The sequence below is a fragment of the Microcaecilia unicolor genome, chromosome 8 (assembly GCF_901765095.1).
Source record: "Microcaecilia unicolor chromosome 8, aMicUni1.1, whole genome shotgun sequence".
NCBI classification, from domain to species: Eukaryota; Metazoa; Chordata; class Amphibia; order Gymnophiona; family Siphonopidae; genus Microcaecilia; species Microcaecilia unicolor.
Genome location: NC_044038.1, coordinates 37,553,047 through 37,577,715, shown reverse-complemented (window position 1 = coordinate 37,577,715; position 24,669 = coordinate 37,553,047). Strand labels below are relative to the sequence as shown.

At 44.1% G+C, this 24,669-nt stretch overlaps 1 protein-coding gene across 1 annotated transcript in view; it reads right to left on the bottom strand.

Annotated features, from left to right (window-relative positions):
- The window catches only part of LOC115476446 (lipopolysaccharide-induced tumor necrosis factor-alpha factor homolog), a 48,828-nt gene extending 24,672 nt beyond the window's left edge, over positions 1–24,156 (bottom strand). Inside the window, exon 1 of the mRNA XM_030212822.1 lies at positions 23,923–24,156. The gene's annotated coding sequence lies outside the window, so the exon portion shown is untranslated. The remainder of the gene's footprint in view (positions 1–23,922) is intronic.
- Between the last annotated feature and the right edge of the window lie 513 nt (positions 24,157–24,669).

Sequence of the window (24,669 nt, the reverse complement as noted above, 5' to 3'; positions counted from 1 at the left end):
TAAAAATTACTCCTAGCTTCTGCTAATAATCTGGATACTGCCTTTTTCCAGTTAAGTCTGGATAAGTCATTGGAAGTTCCCCCCCCCCCCCCCCCCCCCCCCATATGTTCTAATTTACAACAGTTTTAACAAATCTGGATTTAACTATTATTTTATTTATTTTAGATTTTGCTCACACCTTTTTCAGTAGTAGCTCAAGGTGAGTTACATTCAGGTACACTGGGTATTTCTCTGTCCCAGGAGGGCTCACAATCTAAGTTTGTACCTGAGGCAATGGAGGGTTAAGTGACTTGCACAAGATCACAAGGAGCAGCAGTGGGATTTGAACCAAGCACCTCTGGAGTTCAAGACCGATGCTCTAACCTCTAGCCACTCCTCCACTAGCAGCATTCCATCTAGAAGCTTGCTCTTGCAGATCAGCAATGCGGCCGCGTTGCTGAGCTGCAAGGGCAAGCTTCTACATGGAATGTTGCTAGTGTATTAGCAACATTAACATTCCACGTAGAATCTCAAATAGTAGCAACATTCCATGTTCCACTGCACTAACCACTAGGCTACTCCTCCACTAGCAACATTCCATGTAGATTCTCACATATTTAGATTTTGCTCACACCTTTTTCAGTAGTAGCTCAAGGTGAGTTACATTCAGGTACACTGGATATTTCTCTGTCCCAGGAGAGCTCACAATCTAAGTTTGTACCTGAGGCAATGGAGGGTTAAGTGACTTGCACAAGATCACAAGGAGCAGCAGTGGGATTTGAATCGGCCACCTCTGGATTGCAAGACCAGTGCTCTAGCCACTAGGCCACTCCTCCACTCTACTATTACTAGATTTAAGCTTATTTTTCCTCTGAACTGGAACTAGTTCATCTGCTGATTCTAATTAATAAAACACCGGGAATCAAATTTCTCAATAATTGAGTGGGTTTAACAGACTTGTTTTGATGGCAGCCAATTAGTCATAAATTCTAACATATAATGAACAGACCATAAATATTCTGACCAAACTTGTATAGTATAGTGGATCCTGAATCTTGCATTTAAGCATTAAATCCGATTGATGTCCTTTATTATGTAGTTGTGAAAGGTGGGTATAATAGTTTAAAGCATCTGAAAACGTCTGAAGGTAAGTGTCCTAGCCCAAATAGTGCCTGCTCTAGTTCTGACTCGGAACCAAAGAACGTTGGGGGGGGGGGGGGGGTTGCACAGAACATGAAAAACAAGGTCTCATTCTCTATGTATTTGTACTATCCACAGTTAATTTAAAAAAAAAAAAAACCTTCTTACCTGAACAATTCTATAGGTATGTTTTTGTTTTACGTGTGTAAATCCTATATAATAATTTTCACCTCCAACGTTCCATGGCTGGCTGGCTTCGTAACATCTCCTGATGTCAGCCAGCCTCCAGCGTTTCATTCCCCCTCACTGTCCCGCTCTTGCGTCAAGACGTAATGATATCAGAGGGTGGAACAGTGAGAGGGAAGGGAACGCTGGAGGCGAGCTGACGTCAGGAGGGATGTTACGAACGAAAGGGAAGCCAGCGTCAGCCAGCCAGAAAACATTCAGGTACAAACCGCGGGGAAGAGAACTGATGGACATGGATGGGATGGGAGGACAGTAAAAGGAGAGAATCGCGGGACACGGATGGGAGGGGAGAGAGAGAGAAAAAAGCTTGCATGACAGCCTTCCTAGGGCCCGTTTCATTGTTGAGGAAACGGGCATGGTTCCACTAGTATGAAATATTTTGTAGAAATAATGGGAAAAATATTCTTCCCTCACACTGAGTGCTGCCTTTTTCAAGTTTAAGCAACTTATTGTAAGCTAAAATATAATCACACCAGCCTTACCTAAACACAGAATTCAGGAACTGGATAACTCCTTTAGGTTTGCATTTCCAAGCCTTACCCTCGGCACATCCCCTTATCATGGATCATGCAATGACGTTGTCCTAGAGACCCAGTGTATGCAAATCTCTTTCAGGCATAATCCTGCTTATCTGGACAGGGCTGGGAAACAATCTTTCTAGGCCTTTATGTGAGCACATTAAAATTAATTGCTTGTTTCACAGAGGTAAAATAAAATTTCTGCCGTATTCTAAATTCCAGCACATTTAGTCATTCTGTTTTAACAAGCAGTTTGCCTCCTAAACCCAAATATTTTTCTTTAATTCATTATTTTTTATTAGTTTTAAATATAACATCCATCCCAATGGATTATAGAATATAGTATAACTTCCATTCCATTAGAAGAACCATATGAAACAAACATATAACTAGATTACTGTCAAAGTTCATAAATTCGAAGTATACAACAGGTATATAAAAAGAAATGATAAGGGAAAGACTAAGGACAGAGGGGAAAATTAAGAAAGGGGAAAGGGAGATCATAATATTGTGCTCAGATGGCTAACTAGTAGAATTTGATTCCAAATATTGCTGCAATGTTAACCAAACTTTGTGATGAGACATCTGGAAATAACCAGTCTTGACCGTACAATATTTATGGGTTTGTAAAACATTATTCCACCAAAAATGTATAATAAGTTGTGAATTATTCTTCCAGTTGGATAAAATATATTTGACAGTTATTGCTATCAACGGTGTCAAAATGTTTAGAATCGTATCCATCCAAAGATTGATCCAATGTTACTGACCCAAAAATGAAACAAAAGAGAGAGAAGGTACACATCAGTACAAATCCATAGGTTTGTTAATCTGGAATTTCTTGAACTGGATAGAACAGAATGACAACCAGAGGAAATAAGATGTGGGACATACAATGTGGAAGAAAAGCACACAGGTTACTCTTCCTTTATGTACACTGACTAAAGCAATGAAATTCCACTTTCCTTCCTTAAGCTCACCCTGCTTCAGTCATAGCACCCTCTTTAAAGAAGTCTTGAAATATTCAGGCACCACCAAGACACTTTAAAAGAACAAGCTCTCATTCCAGCACAAGGATCAACTGAAGCTCTGCGTTGCGGTAGCTGAGAAGCTACTGCCTCCAACTCGGCACTCAGCCCAGTCTACTGGCCATTTGGGTTTTCCAAATTTTATTTTATTTATTTATTGCATTTGTATCCCACATTTTCCCACCTATTTGCAGGCTCAATGTGGCTTACAATACATCATGTGTAGTGGAAATATAATAGAAAATAGACATTTAGTGTTACAGAAGAATCTTTGGTAACATGATAATGATAAGACATGATAGTAGTATAACAAGCAGATATTATAAGACATTTCTAACTATGTGTGGAGGAGTTATATATATTCACATTGGTTGATCTTTGTGGTAAGCCTTGTTATCCACACATTGATTGCTAAAATCAGAGCGTTTAATCATGCACGTCCTATAAAATGTTGTGCGTTTATGCTTATTTGGAACTGCTAGATGACTTTCAAAGACAACTGTCAAGCATTTTACAAACTAAGGGGTCCTTTTATTAAGCTGCACTAAAAGAAGCCGTGCGCTATGGTTAGCGCATGGGTTTCCTTTCATGCCGAGGCCATTTTTAGCGCTGCTGTAAAATGGCTGCATTTCTATTTTTTTTCTATTAATGGCCAAGCGCTAATTTCCCATTTATTTAACACATTTATACCCCACAATTGGCTTACACAATACCGTAGTGCAGGCTACAGTTAGTAAAATACAATTTAACAATGTAGTAAGATAGCAATCGAATATGCAACGTAGTGTGTGGCTGTTAGCACATGAGCCCTTATCAACACCTATTTAGTAGGCAGAAAGGGCTCATGCGCTAATTGGTTGGTGTGTAGCAATGTAGCTGCGCAAACCGATTCTCGCTAAGCATGTCTACTCTCCACCCCCACAAACACGCTCTTAACACTAAAACACACAAAAGGATTTTTAATGCCAGGGACACACGCGCAGATGCCTGAACTACAGCAGGGTGCTTCAGCGTATTCATATGCATATTCGTTGTGGATATCCTGAACCTGAATGGCTGGATGTGCCCCACGGACTGGGTTGAAATAAAATCACTGCCCTAGCAATAGGTCCAAGGAGGGATGGCCTAGGGCAGTTTCTCTCAGCCCAGTCCTCGAAGCACACCCAACCAGTTGCTTTTGCAGGATATCCTGAACGTGCATGGATAGATTTACATACCAAAGAGGCAGTCCATGCAGATCTCTTAATGCATATTCACTGTGATCCTAAAAACCTGACTAGCTGGGTATGCCCCAAGGACTGGCTTGAGAAGCACTGGCCTAAAGCAGGGGGTTTTCAACCTAGTGAGTCAGGCTTTTAGGATATCCACAATGAATATGCACAAGATAAATTTGAATACAGTGGATGTAATGTATCTCATGTGTTCATGTCCTAGTGCAGGAGACAAGGGTAGTTTCTGAATTCTAAAAGCTTGGGCAATCAGCGGCTTCAAGACAGTGGAAGGGATTGTAGTGCTGAGCATTTGTGGACAGAGAACTAGGATAGGCTGTATGGCTTTTCCTGCTCTTATGTTTTTATATTAGTAAGAACTCTTCTACTTTCCTGGAGTGGAGGAGTAGCCTAGTGGTTAGTGCAGCGGACTTTGACCCTGGGGAACTGGGTTCAATTCCCACTGCAGCTCCTTGTGACTGTGGGCAAGTCACTTAACCCTCCATTGCCCCAGGTACAAAATAAGTACCTGCATATATGTAAACTGCTTTGAATGTAGTTGCAAAAATACCACAGAAAGGCAGTATATCAAGTCCCATTTCCCTTTCCCTTCAGCTTTTCTAAAAGTATATGTATTCTCAGTAAGTTACCATAAAGAAAGCTCAGGGAAGAAGACTTCAAAAAAAAAAAATATCCTGCTTATTTTAGAATGATACATGCACACTAAATGACAGCTATTTCCTGTACTGCAACAAACATGAGATGAAAACTCCAAGCGGAATCAGAAGAGCTCCATTTGAGAGAAAAGGGAATTTTTCAGGCTAAAGTCTTTTGGAAACAGTATCTTTCATTAATAGCCACAGTTCACAAAAACAAAAACAAAAAAAAGAGCAGAAGTGCAGCAGATTGACAACTGCTAAAAAGCCAAAACCATCACTGAAAAATATTCTTCTGTTAATATGACTTAAGGCAAGAGGGATGTTCTTTGTGATCAACTTTATTATTGGTTCATATATAAAAAGGTACTAACATTACTGTACAATGAATCCAGTAGTATGTAAATAGATACGCAAAACTATTTTGTAATGCCTGTTGCATTTATAAAAGATTCCACAACTACAATTTTTGACTAGCTCTCCGAAGTCAAAGTTTCTTTTCAGTAATAAAACGGAAGATGAGCTCATACTGAACCTGAATGAATTTCCAAGACCTTGGAGGGCTTACAATTTAAAGAGACCAATGCAGAAGGCCCAATGGTAGAGACACGTGTTGATGGCTGAGCATGTGGCTTCTACCATGACATTAAAAGAAAAACCGTGATGCAGTAAGCTAAGTGTAAATTCAAAGCATGCAGAACTTGTGCGCTAATCAGGGAAAGCCTGCCAGACATGTGCACAAAAGTTCTGCAGCGAGGGCAGCCTCACCGGGTGCGTTTCTGAATGAAGTTCCAGCACATTTGTGCATGAACTGAAAGTGTTGTTCTGTGCAAGAACTTTTTATGAGGCTAGTGTTTATGCACAGAACATTCCAGGTTACGTACAGATGGCTCGTTTGGTTCGGACAAGCACTCCACTACTACTTCCTCCGTTTTGTCTTATTATAGCTACAGGGAAAAAAAAAACCCAAATGAAATCAAATCCTCTTAACTCACTCTAAGCCATCTCAGACCTGGCAGTAAGTTTCTCATGATGAGCATACATTAGAATCCCATTCACCTGTGTGCACTGCAGCAGAATACTAGACTCATCATCCATTTTAATATGCCGCGAGAATTAACTTCTGTGCAGGACCCCTTTCTGTACTGCATACCCAGCAATAGGCACTTACACCCTGCAGTAACCACACATCTGCCTACGGTAGCTTTCTGCGTTTGTACCCGAGGCAATAAGGGGGTTAAGTGACTTACCTAAGGTCACAAGGAGGGATCTGAACCCTGGCTGGTCGGTCAGTCTACTAATAGAACCATGAGCCTCTGCCAGTGAAGTCTCTGGAAAGCACAGACTTAAATCACCCTAACTATAGGGCAAGTCTGCAGCCACATCTCAAGCTATAGAATATCAGTTGATTCAATAAGCTTTCTAAAAATGTGATTTCATTATACCATCGAGGTGTCTCGGCTCGGTTTGGTTTTCTGTCTCTGCCTGCTGGTTGGTGGACGCAGCTGTCCCACAGGTTCTGGAATGGTGGGAAGGACTAATGGAAAGAAAATGATCAGGTAAGATCTAATTTCTCCTTGTACCAACCACTCTTTCAATCCCAGATCCATCCCATCAAAGCTAGTACTGGACATAAATTAACTCTTCCCCTCTACGATTACCTAAAGTGTCTGTCACAGATTAACTTTATTCTACCACTACATCATTTTGTATTTCTTCATACCGGAACCGGCGATCGCCTTTACGGTACCGTGTAAGCCACATTGAGCCTGCAATTAGGTGGGGAAAATGTGGGACGCAAATGTAACAAATAAATAAATATCAGATTAAACAATAAGAATGTTGGCTTTAGCACACACATTTCTCATAATCATATATTCAGATTATTGTTACTTTTTTCACTGATGTTTCCTTTGCGGTTCTGGGTAAGCAAATACCCACACCAATACGAAGGACGGAAAGAAAGAAAAATATTTAAAAATATGCTTTCACACATACTGACAGATATAAGCAAAGTGTTATTTCCTTACAAAACCCATTAGAAAGGGGTTGATAATGGACCAAAGAGGAATGGTTGTCTCATTGGCTTAAGCAGCTGTCTTAAGAGCTGTGTGTGGTGGGGGGGGGGAGTGGGGGAACCAATCTAGCAAGCATCATGCTCTTGTAACATATTAATATATAGAGGATAATGGCTTTGTGATTTTAGGAAATGCATGGGTGCCACGTGACCTCCAAAATGTCCTGCTGCTTCTCACAGATGTCAAGTGTCAATTTTGTGAAATGAAGAACAGATACTGAAAAAATGGGATAAAAGAAAAGCACATAATGAAGGGTCCATCAGATTTCATTCTGCACATCTACCAGGTATAATAAAAATAGTAGTTGGTTTTTTTTGCTTCCATCTATGGAAGTAGCCCCCACACTCTGGAATGCACCGCTTCAAAGGCTCTGCTTAACTCAAGACTATTGCTACTTCAGGAAGCAGGTGAAAGCTTGGCATTTCAATCAAGCCTTTAATGGAAGAAGTAACTAACTTGTTAGTCTCAGTCAAACACACAAGGAGTGACATGGGCTGCACATACTGCAGCAGGACATGTTTATCCACTCCTATCCTAGCTGAGATAATATTTAACCATCTCTCTGACCTCATGTGCAACTTTCTTTAAATTAGTCACCTTACTTTCTAATTCTTCTTACTCTCTCTTCACTATCTATATGTTCCATCTTTGCTTCACCCTTCACTATCAGTTAAAATGTTCTATTACGTATTGAGTTGACATTGTAAGTAGTATACTATGCCATACTTTATTTGAATATTTTTACTGCTGTAATTGCCTATTGCTCATGTTCGATCTATTCTTACTGTATACCGCCTTATTATTATAATATTTATTGCATTTGTATCCCACATTTTCCCACCTATTTGCAGGCTCAATGTGGCTTACATAGTTTGTTATGGTATAGTCATTCCATGATAACAAAAACACTTAGTATTGTACAGAGATTAAGTAAAGGAAGAAAGAAGGAAGGTGTTATTCGGATGGTATGGAAGGTGGACTTTAATAATTGGGAATATTGGTGAGGTAATGTTGTAATAATTGGGAATATTGGTGAGGTAATGTTGTGAGGCTGTGGGTTCTCTTAGTAGGCCTTGTTGAAGAGATGAGTCTTCAAAGATTTGGGAAAGCTAGTTATTTCGTCAATTGCTTTCAGGGTTGTAGGCAATGCATTCCACAGCTGCGTACTCATGTAAGAGAAGGTGGTGGTGTGTATCAGCTTGTATTTTAGTCCTTTACAGCTGGGGAAGTGCAGGTTGAGAAATTTGCCTCGAGTGAATGCCTTCAAAAAGGCAATAAATAAATCCTAATAAAAATAAATAAATGATTCATGACTATGATGGGCTGCTACAGCAGCTGTGTATTCATCATGGGCTGCACTAAAATATTCATCTTCTTTCTCTCCCCATTACAATTACTTAGTAGCCAAATTTACTTTATGTAGTTAACCAGATATTTCTAAAGCACACTAAACAACCTAGGCTGCACAGAACTTCCCCGCGGGTCACATGCTAATCTAAATGAAGTGAACAGAGCAAGATATATATATCTGACACGCACAAAAATTTTTATGTATACTAGTTTCATGTACACAAAACATTCGGATTTATCTACAAAAATCAGGAGATTGATAAAAGTGGCAGCGAGTCATTTGCTCACGTTAATATAACCACTTCAGAGGATTCCGTTACATATTAAACAGTTTTATGACATGAATTAATATGCATGATGCTATTATAATATTGAACTACAAAGAGTAAGCAGTGTTTATATGAAGGTATTGGTAACAAAGTAGAGAGATTTCTATTACGTAAGTACATAAGTATTGCCATACTGGGAAAGACCAAAGGTCCATCGAGCCCAGCATCGTATTTCCAACAGTGGCCAATCCAGGTCACAAATACCCGGTAAGATCCCAAAAATGTACAAAACATGTCTGATGGTTTATGCAATGTAGTTTAGAAATTTCATTGATGTGTGCACAAAGGAACAAAAACCTCAGACTTGCAATCACACAGGAAACAGTAAAAATCCGACGGTCGGCATCGACATACTTGCACACCTGTGTGTATATTTATTAAGTATGCTCAAACACTTTCAGTAAGAAATATTCATCAAGCTATGTTAATTATTCAAGTTAGTTAAGAATAGTTATTGTCCTTTTGCAATTGAGACTGGCACATGGCAGGTCAGTAATCCACTTTGGAACATTCTTTGTCCCTATTGAATGTCAAGATATTTTGTTCTTTTATAAAAATTGTTTTTAAGACTTAAGCTTGCAATTGAATAGCTTTGCTCTGTAAGTACCTTCTCTCTCAAAAAAAATAAATAAGGAAATGAATATATGTTCTAAAAAAATGTCAAAATCCCATCATTAATAGATATCGAGATATGTAGCTTGCTGGCTTGTTGCGGGACTGGTAGGAGGAGAGGTAAACAGTTCACCTGAATCACTACAGATTCTCTGTTTCTATTGTCTGATTATTGGGAACTGGTGTATCTTGTATGGTTATTAGGAGCTGGAGTTATCTATCCTACTGATACTAGTTTTTCAATCTGTTTGTGTTGGCGTGAGATAGACAGTTTATAATTGTTAGTTTTGTGGAAAACCTTTGGTTTGGAGCAAGGATATATTGAACCTCTTATTTTCATCTCTCTGTAGTTTACTTAACTTGATTTTCTTAATGTTGCATTTAAAATTCTCAAGACGTTTATTTACTCCTTGGATAATTGTGTCAAAATTGTTATCTTCCTTCCTTAAAACATGTGCAAGAGAGATTTGCATATAATGAAGGCAACAGACATGCAAATCTCTCTCAAGCATTTTTATTAGTGATATCCTGAAAACCCGATTGGCTGGTAGTCCCCCCAAGATTGATTTCAGAACCACTGTGCTAGACCAATGGGATGTACCACAGCTTTATCCCACTGGGTGTGCAGAAGACATGGCATCCTGCTACATAACTGTCAAAGGCAGCATCTCATCTGGCCTGATCATCAGTCTTGTAATTCTTGTATAAAGGAATACAGCAAGGACAGAGTAGCTGATCTGCGGATATCCAATCTTCTGCCCAAGAAGTTGCCTGAGCTCAGAGACCTGCTAGATTCTCTATTCAATGAGGTGGTAAACTGTTGCTATGCTCTCCTTAATCCCACATGCAATAGTAGCTTTTGAAAGGCCTATGAAATACAAACAGCCTATCTGGCATGAAAATGACGACCTTCAAGTGTTTATAATTTTTATACCATTTTTATGACCAAAGTTCCAAAAAATTGCCTGCATCACTATTCTTCAAAGCACCACCTTCTAGATTAGGCTGTTAACTGATGACTCATCTTCAACTGCATCATTGCTTTTTCACAAAAGCAAACTAAATAGGTTTATGACCCAAATCTTCTTTATACAGCATTGCCCCTAAATATCTGAAACCCAGGGAATATTGATATTATATTGCGGGATAAAATTATTATTATTATTATTATTGTTACATTTGTACCCCACAATTTCCCACCCATTTGCAGGCTCAATGTGGCTTACAGAGTGTTGTTATGACAGAGTCATAACAGGATATTGGATACAATCAAAAGTAAGCAGAAGATGGATGAGGAGTTAGAGAAGATGGTGTTAGAATAGGATAGTTTAGGAGGTGATTTGTGTCTTTAAGGGGTCTTTTTGTAGGCTCTATTAAAGAGATGTGTCTTCAGAGATCTGCGAAAGTTGCTTAGATTATCCATAGTTTTTAGGGCTGGGGGTAACCCATTCCATATCTGTGTACTTCTGTAGGAGAAGGTAGTGCTTATATTTAAGTCCTTTACAACTGGGGAAGTTCAGATTGAGGAATCTGCGTGCTGATCTCTTGGCATTTCTGGGCGGTAAGTCCACAAGGTTAAACATGTACAGTGGGGCATCTGCGTGAATGATCTTGTGTACGATCGTGCAGATCTTGAATTCAATACGTTCCTTGAGTGGAAGCCAGTGGAGTTTCTGTCTTAAGGGTTGCGCACTCTCGTATTTGGTCACCACAACATGATATTTCAGACTCACCCATACCCAAGTTGTGTTAAGAGACATTACCTACTATGGCAGATTCATCTAACCATCCCATTTAACTGATCAAGACAGGAATTTAATTCACCGATACAATCTGTGTACATCCTACAGCTCTGCACACACCCAAGCTTATGAAGGCTTGGAAGCCCGACTTATCTGACAAAGCTGGAAGAATGATCACCTGATTTAGATGAACATGGGGGGAAATCACCTTTGAAAGAAATGATGGTTCTAACCTGGAAACAGAATCAGATGGTTGAAAAAAAAAAAAAAAACAGCTAAGGATCTCTGCAAGAAAGCCTGTAATTCGGATACCCTCTCAAAAAAATGGCCACTAAAAAGACTGTTTCCCTGAAGGTTTGCCTAGGGTATCAGATTCTCCAGGGCAAGCTGAAGGGTGAGGAGGGATATCTGAGGATAGCTTATTCGAGAAGATGGGACCCAGAGGTAAAAAGGCTTGCTTATTATTATTATTATGGGGAATGCAGAGAAGGCAATATGACAAACAAAGGGTACATATGGTTTTGTGATGAAGACTGACCATCTACTATAATAAAACTCACCCTCAACATTCTGAGGACACTGACGTCAGTGAAGCCAAGCTCGGACTTCCTTCAAAAAGGTTCGAAGGTTCGTGGTGGTGAAGCCACCAAAATCGCTCCGGGCCCCGCCCTCGAGGGCGGAGCAATGGCAGAACAACAAAGGGGTTGGCAGGGAGGGAGGCAGGGGGGTGGGAAATCGCTCCGGGCCCCGCCCTTGAGGGCGGAGCAATGGCAGAACAACAAAGGGGTTGGCAGGGAGGCGGGGGTGGAAAATCGCTCCTGGCCCCGCCCTCCCATCAAACGTCATGACGTTGGGGCGGAGCAATGCCAGAACAACGGTTGGCCAGGGAGGGAGGGAGCGGGGTGTTGGCGACGAAAACCTTGCTAGCGCCCATTTCATTTGCTCTGAAACGGGCTTCTTTTACTAGTGAATTCATAAATAGGCAATGGTTAAATATCTAAATATGATTCTTCAGAGGAAGCCACTAAAAAGTTGACTAATGGAGTGTACTCCAGAAAACAGAGGAATAAAGAACAAAATTTTGCAAAGAGTTAAGAGTGGGCTAAATAAGGTCAGGCAGACTACAGCAACAGCTGTTATAACATTCCAGTCATAAGAAAGCCAGCACACAGGAAAAGAAAAATCAAGCACTGAAAGATGAATTACTGTTACAGATCTTCCACTACTATTAGTGGCCCTGGCCCATGGCACAGAGTGTATGGATGGCAATTCCAAGGGTTTCCACACAACCAGAAGAGAAAAGAAAGGATGAGTTAGTACAGAGGAAGCTAGGAATAAGAAAGGAACTGCAGGGGGAGGTCAGAAGACAGGACACAGATTTACGCAGATTTCTTGTTTTAACTGTTGAAGTCTCCCAATTTTATCGTGCTTATCCTTTATGAACACTGGCTTGAAAAATCACAGGGAAAACAAAGCATTTATAATTCCAGCAAATTCTGTAGTTTTCTATTTTTTTTTTTTTTGGGGGGGGGGGGGGGGAATAGCTAGTTGAGTGAGGGCTTGAAAACTGCTTTTGAGCCTGCCTACTGCTGATAAGCACAACAGGAAGAACCTGAGAACACAGCAAAGAAAGGCGTGTGTAAAAATGTTTGCCTATTTCGAACAGAGGTGAACTATCCAACTCCAATTTTCTGGAGCAGCAAAATTAGTTCTCACCTGGTAAATTTTCTTTCCATAGGTCCCAATGGATCAATACGAAGGCTTGTGGGTTATGCCTATCTACGAGCAGGTGGAAATAGAGAACGCTCTTGTCATACAAGGTACCATGCAGACAACTCAGTACTGCCAATAACATAGCAGGGTCCAAAACCATTCATTCAACAAAACAATCTCCTTCCTCCATTAAAAAAAAACACCAAATGTTCAGACTTTTAGCCACTTGCCCATAGAAAGGAAATTACATTTTTTTTATTAATTTTAAGAAGCAGCAGCCACGCAATCTCACAGAAGAACCTAGAAAACACACCCTTCCCACCAGGAGTGGAAATCAACTGCCCTACACCAGAAAACACCAAAGCGAAGTGTCCCCAGTGAAACTTATACTCTGCCAACTGCTCTGAGACCCTGCCCAAATCCAGAACAATTCGGGGGGGGGGGGGGGGGCTCTGGATTGATCCGTTGGGACTAACGGAAAGAAAATTAACAGTAAGGACTAAATTTTTCCTTCCATAGCATCCCACAGTTCAATCCAGAGACTTGTGGGATTTATCATAGCAGTTCTCAAGTAGGAAGGGACCTGGAGACCCCCACAGACAACACTGGGGCTCCAAAAAACGCATCCCTCCCGTGCCAGCATGTCCAGCCTGTAGTGCTTTGAGAACATGTGGTCCGATGACCACGTGGCTGACTGAAAAGTCTCCAACTGATAACGTCTGCGCCTCCGTGAAAGTCGCCACCCGTGCCCTAGTAAAGTGTTCTAACAGCGGTGAAGAAGCCTTGCCTGTCAGCAAGTACATGGGGATGCAATGGCCTTCTTTAGCCAATGCACCACAGTCGCCTTAGGAGGCCTGATCCCCTTTCTTGTGTCCTGCAAAGAGGAGATCCAAGTGTCAAAAGTCATTAGAGACCTCCAAATACTTGACCACAATCTTGCGCACATCCAAGCAGCAAAGAGAATGATATTCTACCAGATAATCCTCCCTGCGAAATGCAGGCAAGTTGATCAGCTAGTTCAGATGGAATAACTGATACAACCTTTGGAAAAATGGAACCACCCAGATCGAAACCTCCACTTTTGTAAAATGGAGGAATAAATCCCTGCAAGATAATGCCTACAGTTCAGAAATCCTTTTAGTCGAAGCTATGGTACCAGGAAAACTGGTCTTGGTCAACTCCTTCAAGGAAAGTCAGTCCAAAAGCTCGAATGGCAGCCTATGGAGAGCATGAAGGACCAAGTTCAAGCTCCATGGGGGCAAGATGGGGCACTGCAGATGGTTCACTCCCAGACAGACAAAAACAGATAACATCTGGGTTGCCGCAGGGGACATGTGCTGTACCCACCCCCAAAGACAGGCCAGAGCTACCACCTGCATCTTCAAGGAATTGAGACAGGCACTTCTCCAACCCAAGGCAAGGATGTGAGTTACCGATGCTGGACACCTGCAGCCCAACTTTTCACACCAGGACTCAAATGTGCACCACACACGTGTATGCCACCAAGGTGTACCGTTTCGGGGCCTGAAGCACTGTCGCAATTACAGTATCTGGATATCCTCTCTTTCTCAGTCATGCCCATTCAAGAATCATGCCATAAGACCAAAGGGGGCGGGTATTCTCCATGATCATGGGACCCTGTGTAAGAAGATCCTTCGGGGGGGGGGGGGGGGGGGGGGGCGGCAGCCGGAACGGACTTCCAATCTGCAACTGATCAGGTCTGCATACAATGGGTGCCTGGGCCAGTCCAGAGCCACCAGAATGACCGGGCCCCAAAGACACATGATACAACCCAAGACATGGCCTATCAGCCACAGTGGAAAGACATACAGCAGCTGATGCTGTGGACAACTCCGAAGCACCATGTTGATCCTTTCTGAATCAAGCTCCCAACTCCTGCTCAAGAATCTGGGTACCTTCGCATTGGCTCTCCGAGCCATGAGGTCCAGCATCATGACAACCCCCCCCCCCCCCCCCCCAAGCATGACGTGATCTGACAAAATGCCAATCCAGAGTTCCCACTCTTCCACTGGATCCAAAATGTTTCTGCGAAGGAAATCTGCCTGCACATTCAGCAAGCTATGTGTACCACAAAGAACTACAGCCTCGTGCACCAAAGAGGTGCTCTTCATGCTGCCCTGTTTACCGACATAAAAGCAACTGCTGTGGCATTGTCGGAGAACACCTGGACTGCACTGCTCAGAACTGATAACGCTCTCTCAGCACACAAAAGCAGAGAACACAAATGGAGATATGTAAATATGCCTCTGTGAGATCCAGCGAGGTGAGAAACTCTCCCGGTTGAACGGCTACGATAGCCAACTGAAAATGGGGGTGAGGGCCCTGTAGACATACTGGAGGTCAAGAACAGGGTAAAAAAAAGTCTGCCCCTTTTTTGGGGACCATGAAGTAGATTGAGTACCGGCCAAGTCACTTCCAGAAACACCCCTAGGCGTACCAGCGCTGATAGCATGAACCTGACCACTGCCAGCAACTTGTAGGGGGACTCCAAGAAGAAATCTGTCAGGGGACATGCCAATTCCAGTTTGTAGCCATCCCACATGACTTCCAAGACCAACTAGTCTGATGTCACCCTGGTCCACTTTCTGAGAAACAGTGAAAACAGACCTCCAACCACCATTTCTGGGGAGTGGACCAGCAGCCCATCATTGGGAAGCATGGGTGGCCAGTGCAGTCCTGGAAGGGGAGGCGCCCGAGCACCTATCACCTTGAAAGGGCTGCTGTTTCACTTGAAAGTGCAGCCTGTGAAAGAAACCCGACCTGCCAGGGCAGTAACGCTTTGTTATCTAGATAGGGCCTGGGTGGAACGGGAAGAAGCTCTAGGCCTGTCCTCAGGCAAGCACTGCCCTTTGAGCGCCCCCAGATCCTTAATCTCCAAATCCTTGCTAAACAGAATCTTGCCCCAAAAAGATAGCCATGCCAGGCCTTAGAGGCTGTATCTGCAGCCAAGTGTCGAAGCCAAAGCCAGCGGCATGCAGCCACTGCCAAGGACTTCCTTCGCAAAGGCCCGTAGGAGACTGTAGAACAGGTACACCGGATAGGCCAGTCTCACCTCCAAGGACAGGAACATCTCCTCCACCAAGGTCTGCTGGACCTAGGAGAGGCACGCCCGGGGGGGGGGGGGGGGGGCATAAGAGCCACAAACCAAGGCCTGAATGGCCAAAGCCACTACCTCAAAGGATACCTTAAGGGCAGACACCAACTTACGATCCTGTGCATCCTTAAGGGCAGTGACATCTTCCATAGGCAAGGTCGTCTTTTTGGTGACTGTGGTAATGAGAGTCCACCCTGGGAATCCATAAGGACTCCAACTCTCCTGTTGGCAGCAGATATAGTCGTGCCACTCTCAGGCCTGCATCTGGCTGAATATCAGGGCTTTTATCATAGCCTCATTGATACGGATGGTTCAAGGTCAAAAATCAAGGGGTGAGCACAAGCCTCCGCGAGCAGGGAATTCAGCGAAGAGATGTTAAGCCAGGGGCGTAGCCAAGCAGCAAATTTTGGGTAGGCCTAGGCAAGAAGTGGGTGGGCACCAAATGTTCTCCCCCCCCCCCCCCCCCACCCCCACATCAAAAAAAATCTCAGCTGGTGGAAAAATGCTTCTCTCCAGTCTGCACCTTGGTAGTCTGCAGCAGGCATGCGCTGAAAACTGAGCATGCGAAGGTGCCAGTATTGTGGAGAGCGGCATTTTCATTACCATGTGCTGCTGTTGGATGGGCCTGAGCCCTAAGTGGGTGGGCCCCAGCCCACCCAGGCCCACCTGTGGCTACGCCACTGTGTTAAGCGCCTCCAGAGATCTAGTGATAAGAGAAGAAAGCTCATCCCAGCTAAACTTTAGCCACTGTTGGGTCATCCCCTTCCTCCAATGGAGGACAGCGTGTGTGGTCCGACTCCACACACAAGGAACCCACCAAAATCTCCACGAGCGCCCTCTTTGCTGGGGCCACCGGAGAGGCACCCTGGACAGCCCCGACCGCTTGAACAAAAAAGGCCTTGTGCACCAGAAGCACAAATTCCAGAGAAGAGTACTTCCCCAGCGCCAGAACTACTCTGGAATACAGCATCAAGCTCTGAGGTCTGGGCAGAAGGACTGGACTTTGAGGCAGCCCCGTGCTGAATTTCCGACACCATGTCGGCCGCCCAAAATCTGTCGGGGACTCAAAAACGGAACCCGCAGTAGTACAGGCCGAGGCGATCCCCACAGAGCCCGCCAAAACTGCCCCGATGCAAAAACAACTAATGCTGGGCTAAGGGCTTCACTGGATTCCAGCACCTTAGGACTCTGGGAGGCTACGCGGTGACATGTGGTACACCTCCCCAATGCTACTTGCAGGTTCCCAAACTGGGAACAGTGCTTCGCAGTCTCTGCAGGAGCCACCATCCTCCTTAATGCGTGGTAACATAGCTGCGATGTCTAGTGCAGAAGTGCCCACTCTGCACAAAAAAACACATGTTTGCCTGCATTTAGTGCACACTGATTTCAAACTTACTGCAGGACACCTGAACATGTCCTCTTGGTGAGCCATTATAAGTTACGGTAACTGCATGCTAGCGTTTACAGCTTAGTAAAAAGACCCCATAGATAGGCTACGTTTTATGGAATTGTGGATGAGATTTATTACAAGTGAAACATTGTGGAAGAGGATAAAAAGAGGGCTAAATGTGCAACTATTGATCAAAGTATGAAATGAAAGCTTTTCCCAGTTGTCTAATTTTTTTTTGTATTTCTGTTTAGTTTCCATATATTTGTAAGCTAACAGTTGAATGTACAGTATTTAAAAAGACACAGAAGCAACTGCAGACAACTTAACATGAAAATGGAAGTCTTAAGAACAAGCAATTCAAACAAATCTGGAAGACCAAAAAAAACATTGATAAAATTAGAGTGGAAAGAAAGAAAACTGCAGATCGCATCAGTGGCTCACCTGCAATTTTGCCCAAACCGAACATAGGAAATGACTAAGTCATCAGATTAACTCACTGGCACTTGTAAAGATTACAAAATATACATTTCAAGGTGACTAAAATTTGGATTAATACTCTTCCACAAGGCAAAACCATTTCTGGTAGGTAATATCAATCCCAATCTTCCAATAATCACCTCCAGAATTAATAAATTTTACTGCTGACCTCGGCGGTGCCCCTTGCTGGATAAAATTGCACACCAGCAAGATTTGACCAGGGATGAGATGAGTGCATAAGTCTTGCTGGTATGTAATTTTATCCAGCAAGGGGCACCGCCGAGATCATCTGTAAAATGTATTAATTCAGGAGGTGATTATTGGAAGATTGTAAAAACCGGAAACATGACATCAAGGATAAAGTCACAGAAAATGCAAAAAAGTACTGTGGGATTTTAGAACCCAAACTGATATCTAACATAGTGTAATCTATAAAAGTGATAGAAAAGAAACACATATGATTTGATAAAGTGTCAATATCAGGTGACTGTCAGGTTGGAAAGAAAGAATTGGAAAAGATCATGAAGTACCAGCATTTGTCAATTTATACTGGAAGAATCTGAAAAAAAAAATTGGTGGTACTAAAATTGGTGCTCTGGGAGCCATATCAGAGTTAAAAAAAAAAAAAAAAAGATTTGCTTAACTTGGAGTGGCCTAGTGGTTAGGGTGGTGGACTTTGGTCCTGAGGAACTGAAGAACTGAGTTCGATTCCCACTTCAGGCACAGGCAGCTCCTTGTGACTCTGGGCAAGTCACTTAACCCTCCATTGCCCTGTGTAAGCCGCATTGAGCCTGCCATGAGTGGGAAAGCGCAGGGTACAAATGTAACAAAAATAAAATAGATACTATTGGAGATTCTACATGGAATGTTGCTACTATTGGAGATTCTGTTGCTACTGTTTGAGATTCTACTTGGAATGTTGCTACTATTGGAGATTCTACATGGAATGTTGCTATTCCACTAGCAACATTCCATGTAGAAGGCTGCGCAGGCTTCTGTTTCTGTGAGTCTGACGTCCTGCTGTGCAGGACGTCAGACTCACAGAAGCAGAAGCCTGCGTGGCCACATTGGTGATCTGCAAGGGCTGACTTCAATCTCAAATAGCACCAACAGTGGAGGAGTGGCCTAGTGGTTAGGGTGGTGGACTTTGGTCCTGGGAAACTGAAGAACTGAGTTTGATTCCCACTTCAGGCACAGGCAGCTCCTTGTGACTCTGGGCAAGTCACTTAACCCTCCATTGCCCTGTGTAAGCCGCATTGAGCCTGCCAGGAGTGGGAAAGCGCAGGATACAAATGTAACAAAAATAAAATAGATACTATTGGAGATTCTACATGGAATGTTGCTACTATTGGAGATTCTAGGTGGAATGTTGCTACTATTGGAGATTCTACATGGAATGTTGCTATTCCACTAGCAACATTCCATGTAGAAGCCTGCGCAGGCTTCTGTTTCTGTGAGTCTGACGTCCTGCACGTACGTGACCCTGATCACAAGGTAGGCCCCCTTTCATCTTACCCCACCCTGGGAAGGCCAGGTTTAGGAGTCCAAAAGCTGGAGATCTCACTTACCTGCTCCGATATTCCGTACCCCTGTCTATAAAGCACAATTGAGAATCCAGCCACCATTCTGGGTCAAAAAAAAAAAAGGGGGGCCAGAGCAATCCCCACTTGCTCCTTGCCCTACTGGTGTCATAACCCAAAATGACAGACCAGGGTCATCTGGAGCCATTTAGTATTTCAGTACAAGAGAAGCAGGAAGAGCTGGGGATTTCTGCTACCCTGTGGACTCAAGTTGTATCAAAAGGAAAAGAAATGGAAAACATGACACACACACACCCACCCCCTCCTTCCCGGTAAGAGCTGCAGACACAAGCAAACTCTTAAAAATCCATTGCAGCAATCACAATGTGAGGAAACAGCCACTGTTTCCCAATCAAATTTGTTACAATGACAAGTATCTCCAGTAAACCAAAAAACCATTTCTATCTACTTCTCTACCTTGGATTATACACGGCCATAAAACAGGGTTTTGCTGCTTAAATGCATTTTGGACTAGACATTTGAAAACATACACGGATAAAGAAGAACAAGTTAAGAGGGTGACCAAAATCAGAATCTGCCACTCAGCTTTGACCAAAGCCAAAAGTCTCCACTCTCTCTCCCTCCCACCCCACTCGCAAGGCCTACTTTAACACCCTAGTGGTTTAGTGGCTAGTCGGGGCAGAAGTGATCTGCAGAAACTCTTGTCCGCGTTGGTACCAATCTCAGAACAGCTGCTGCAACCTCCACCAGCAACCTTGTGAAACTGCTGCTGGAAGCCCACTGCAGACACTGAATTAGCAGGAGCAACTGAGGATCACCCTGCCCAGCTAGCCACTAGACCACTAGGGTGGTAAGGTAGGTCAACAGGGGGGGGGAGGAGGGGCCACAGCAGCCTTAAGTGGGTCCAGAGAGGCGCTTCTTCTGTTCCCAAGGGGGGGGGGGGTGAAGGAAGCACCTTCAGCTCAAGGGGGGGGGGGAGGGGGTCATGACATAGCACAAAGTTTCAATTTCAGATGAAAATGCACTGAAGCCTAAGCCAAAATTTGGTCAGCTTCAGGAACAAGTCAGAGTCCCAATGGTTAACTGGAATTTTACCCTTGTCTGAGACTACAAATATGTACTTTACATGGAGGGTAGGGATTATACCCTGATGACTCATTTGTAACGAACCAAAATGGATCACCTAACTGGAAGATGTAGACTTCCAAATATAAAATACATGCTGATTGTAAGATGTTTGTGTATTATACTATCCAGATGTAAACTAGATAAACAAAGATTATATATACCCTTTCAAATACCTTTTTAAAACAACTGCTCAACATTTCTAAAGCGCTACTAGGGTTACGCAGCGCTGTACAGTTTAACAAAGAAGGACAGTCCCTGCTCAAAGGAGATTACAATCTAAAGGACGAAATGTCAAGTTGGGGCAGTCTAGATTTCCTGAATGGAGGTATAATGGTTATGTGCCGAAGGCGACATTGAAGAGGTGGGCTTTGAGTAAGGATTTGAAGATGGGCAGGGAGGGGGCCTGACGTATGGGCTCAGGGAGTTTATTCCAAGCATAGGCTGTTCCACTGGTCCTTCAGTTCAATTGATACCAGCTTCTATCATGGCTTTATAGCAGCACAAATTTTCACCGACAACCAACCAAGGTCTTCTATTTCCATAATTTGGCCCCAGGACTGGTGTTACTGGGGCCCCAATGAAGAAATTAAGGAGGGGGCCCTAATCCCTTCTCCTTCCTGCCCCCTACTCTGATCTCTCCATCTGCCATTACTACCAGGGCTGTACTGAACATTCATATTCAATTCGGCCACGAATACATTATTCATATTCGGCTCAATAGTGATTTAAATTTGAATACGAATAATCCAGGGCTCTGTGCTAAATCCTACTGAAAGGCACATCTCTGATTTCATGATGCTTCTTTTATTTGTTTATGTTAAAGCTGAACGCCCATTATTTGTATTCATACTTGGCCAGTATTTTTCATTATTCATATTTGGCCGAACAGTAGAATACTATCTGGTACAGCTCTAATCACATACAACACAGCTTTAAATGGCTTCTTCACACACAAAAACACACAGACATACCTTCACCAAATATAGAACAAAGGATCACAAATTAGAAATATGAACACCTAAACTGAACTGGGAACCCCAAGAAGTTAAACTCAAGTACTCCAACACTGGAGAAATAAAAACAGAAATGCACTTTGCTTTGCACTGAACACAATCAGTGGCGTAACCATGGTGGGAGGAATGGGCCCCACACAAATTAACATCTCCCTGGCTGGTGAGGATCCCCAAGCCTCTGCAAGCTCTGCAGCCAGCAACGGTATTTCAGAGCTGCTGATGCTACACCTCGCGCCCCTCCCTCTTGCTCGACTTTCACGAATGCCTGAAAACTGAACATGTGTAGTGGGGGCGGCAGTGGTAGCTCGGGGATACCGCCCCCATCTGCAGAGCTTGGAGATTTCTGGCAGCTGGACTGGAGGTCTTCAGTTGGCAGGGCTCGGGGGATCCCCGCCAGCTCAGTTATTTATATTTTGCATTTGGGCAGGGCAGGGGCGTAGCCAGACACCCAATTTTGGGTGGGCCTGGGCCCAAGATGGGTGGGCAGAAGAACCTCGCCCCGTCCCACAGGTGATTTGGTCTCTCCTCTCGCCTGCATGCCATATGGTCTCTCAAACATCCCCCCTCTCCCGTATACCTTTTAAATAGCAGATTTTCACCAGCAGCAACTAATACACACTGCTCATGTTGGCCCCACACCCTTCTCTCTGATGCAGCTTCCTGTTTCTGCCTAGGCAGAAATACATCAGAGGGAAGGCTGTGGGGCCGGTGCGAGCAGTATGTATGTCACTGCTCACTGCAGGCAAAGATCTGCTACTTACAAGGTATGCAGGAGAGACACTTGTTGGAAGTTTTCGGCTTTTGGGGCTTGGGGATCCCCGACAGCCACATCATAAGTATGCTGCGACTGGGTGGGCCTGAACCCAAAGTGGGCGGGCCTGGGCCCACCCAAGCCCACCCTTGGCTACACCACTGGGGCAGGGAGGAAATGGTGCCCACCCATTTGGGGCTCAAGCCCCACCCCTTCCAAATCAACAGTCTGTCTAAGCCACTAAATACAATACAAAAGCATCCGTGATGCACATATCCCAAAGCTCACATATTCCAGTTAATACATTCAAAATAAAACACTTTTTTTCTACCTTTTTTTGTCTGGACATTATGGACTCCTTTTACAAAGCTGCGCTACCATTAACGGTGCTCTGAATGTGAGGAAGCCCAGGGGAACAGAATGGGCTTCTTCGCAATTATCATGCCGCTAATAGTGCAGCTTTGTAAAGAGAGCCATATGTTTTCCCATCATCTTTGTCCTAGTTTCTCTTATCTGTCTCCTACTAATTCTGCTGTCCATTTTTCTTTTCTCATTCCACTCCCTCACTACACCCATCTCTAACAAATTAATTTTTTCCCCTTTCAGTTCTTTCCTCCCTTTTATTCTTTCCTGCCTCTGTCCACTCAAATTTCAACCTCACCCTTCTTTTTAATTTTCAGTTTCCTATCAATTTCCCCCATCCTCCCTCAGTCCCTAGCTCTACCATCTCCTTCCTTTACCCCCATTGCAGGGGGGGGAGGAGGAGCAGAAGACATGCCAGCTTGCCGGAGGGGGGGGGGAGGAGAAGAAGACATGCCAGCTTGTGGAGGGGGGGAGAAGGAGAAGAAGACATGCCAGCTTGTGGAGGGGGGGAGGAGGAGAAGAAGACATGCCAGCTTGTGGAGGTGGGGAGGAGGAGAAGGAGAAGAAGACATGCCAGCTTGTGGGGGGGGGGAGGAGGAGAAGGAGACATGCCAGCTTGTGGGGGGGGGGAGGAGGAGAAGAAGGAGAAGAAGACATGCCAGCTTGTGGAGGGGGGGAGGAGGAGAAGAAGACATGCCAGCTTGTGGAGGGGGGGAGGAGGAGAAGAAGACATGCCAGCTTGTGGAGGGGGGGAGGAGGAGAAGGAGAAGAAGACATGCCAGCTTGTGGGGGGGAGAAGAAGGAGAAGACGACATGCCAGCTTGTGGGGGGGGGGGGGGGGGGGGAGAAGAAAGAGAAGAAGACATGCCAGCTTGCAGGGTGGGGAGGAGGAGAACACATGCCAGCTTGGGTGAGCACTCTGGAGCTGTGGGCCAAAGTAGCTGCCCTATTTGCCCCCCCCCCCCCAGTCCTGTCTGGCCCTAACTGTACAGAGATAAATTTTGTGTATTGAAATTTAACACAGTATTTTTGTTTAATGTTTTGGTTTTACTTTTGTTTTCGTTTCCTCTTTTATTCTCATATGGATTCCAGAAATAGCTGTGGTAATTATTTTACAATATCTGGATGTAAGCTGTGCCTTCTCAGTAGTTGCTCAAGGTAACCTATATTCAATTAAAGTAGGTATTTTCCTACCCCTGGAGAGATTAGGAATTTGTACATGAGGCAATGGAAGGTTAAAAGTTTTGCCCCATAGCACAAGGAGCCCCAGCGGGATTTGAACCCAGGCTCCCTGAACATACTAGGCTATACCTCCACTCCCGTAAGCACAAAGATACCAAGGGGTTCCTTTTCAAAGCACTTAGACTTACAAAGTCCCATAGGTTTCTATGTAGCTTCGTGCTTTGAAAATACGCTTCCACGTAACTCTGTGCTTTGAAAGTACGCCTCTGTAACACACGCACACCGCGTACCCCTCCCCACGCGCATTCTGTCCCTCCCTGTCCGCCCTCTTGGACCCTCTGCGTCCCGTCCGCCATATCATACCTGAGGTCGCCCACCAACAATCCCACAGCTCTCCGTCCGCACAACTTCTCTCCCTCTGAGACGTCCTGCGACTCCTGCCTTGCCGGAAACAACAAAAAGTTGGATCAGACAGAGGAAGCCCGCGGGGATGGATGGCATTAGGTACCGCCCCCTCCTCCTCCTCCTTCCTTCAATAATTCAACGCAGCTGCACTTTTTCTGTCCTGCTGCTGAACTCACACTGACACATGCACGAGCGACCCAGTCTCGGAGACCACCTGACCTGATCTCCTGGCGCCTGCGTGTAGGGAGCTCCACGTGTATCTTAACGCTGCATTTGGAGGTCGACTCGTCACACCCACGCGCCACTAGATCAGCTGATGACTTCTGAAGTCGCTGACCCGTGCATGGGTTAGTGTGTGATCGTCGCTGTATCAGCCCTGGGCAGGGAGCCGAGCAAGTGCGACTATGCTGAATTATTCACGCCACGCGAGGACTTGTTGCACAGTACTGTGTTTTTGCCACAAAAGAGGTAAGTATTAAATAATGTATCCGGAGTTAATTTTTTTTCTTTAAATTCGCGCCGGTAATCTTCTTATGCATAAAAAGTATCTGCATAGACGTGGAGGTGTGGATAGACAGGGGTCCAGCATAGTAGGTAGCTCATGAAATTAAGCTGCTTTGAATATAACAAGCCAACTAAATAAAAGGTCTACCTGCATGAATGGTGTTAAAGTTACCGATTATTTGGATTGGTAGTTCAATAAAA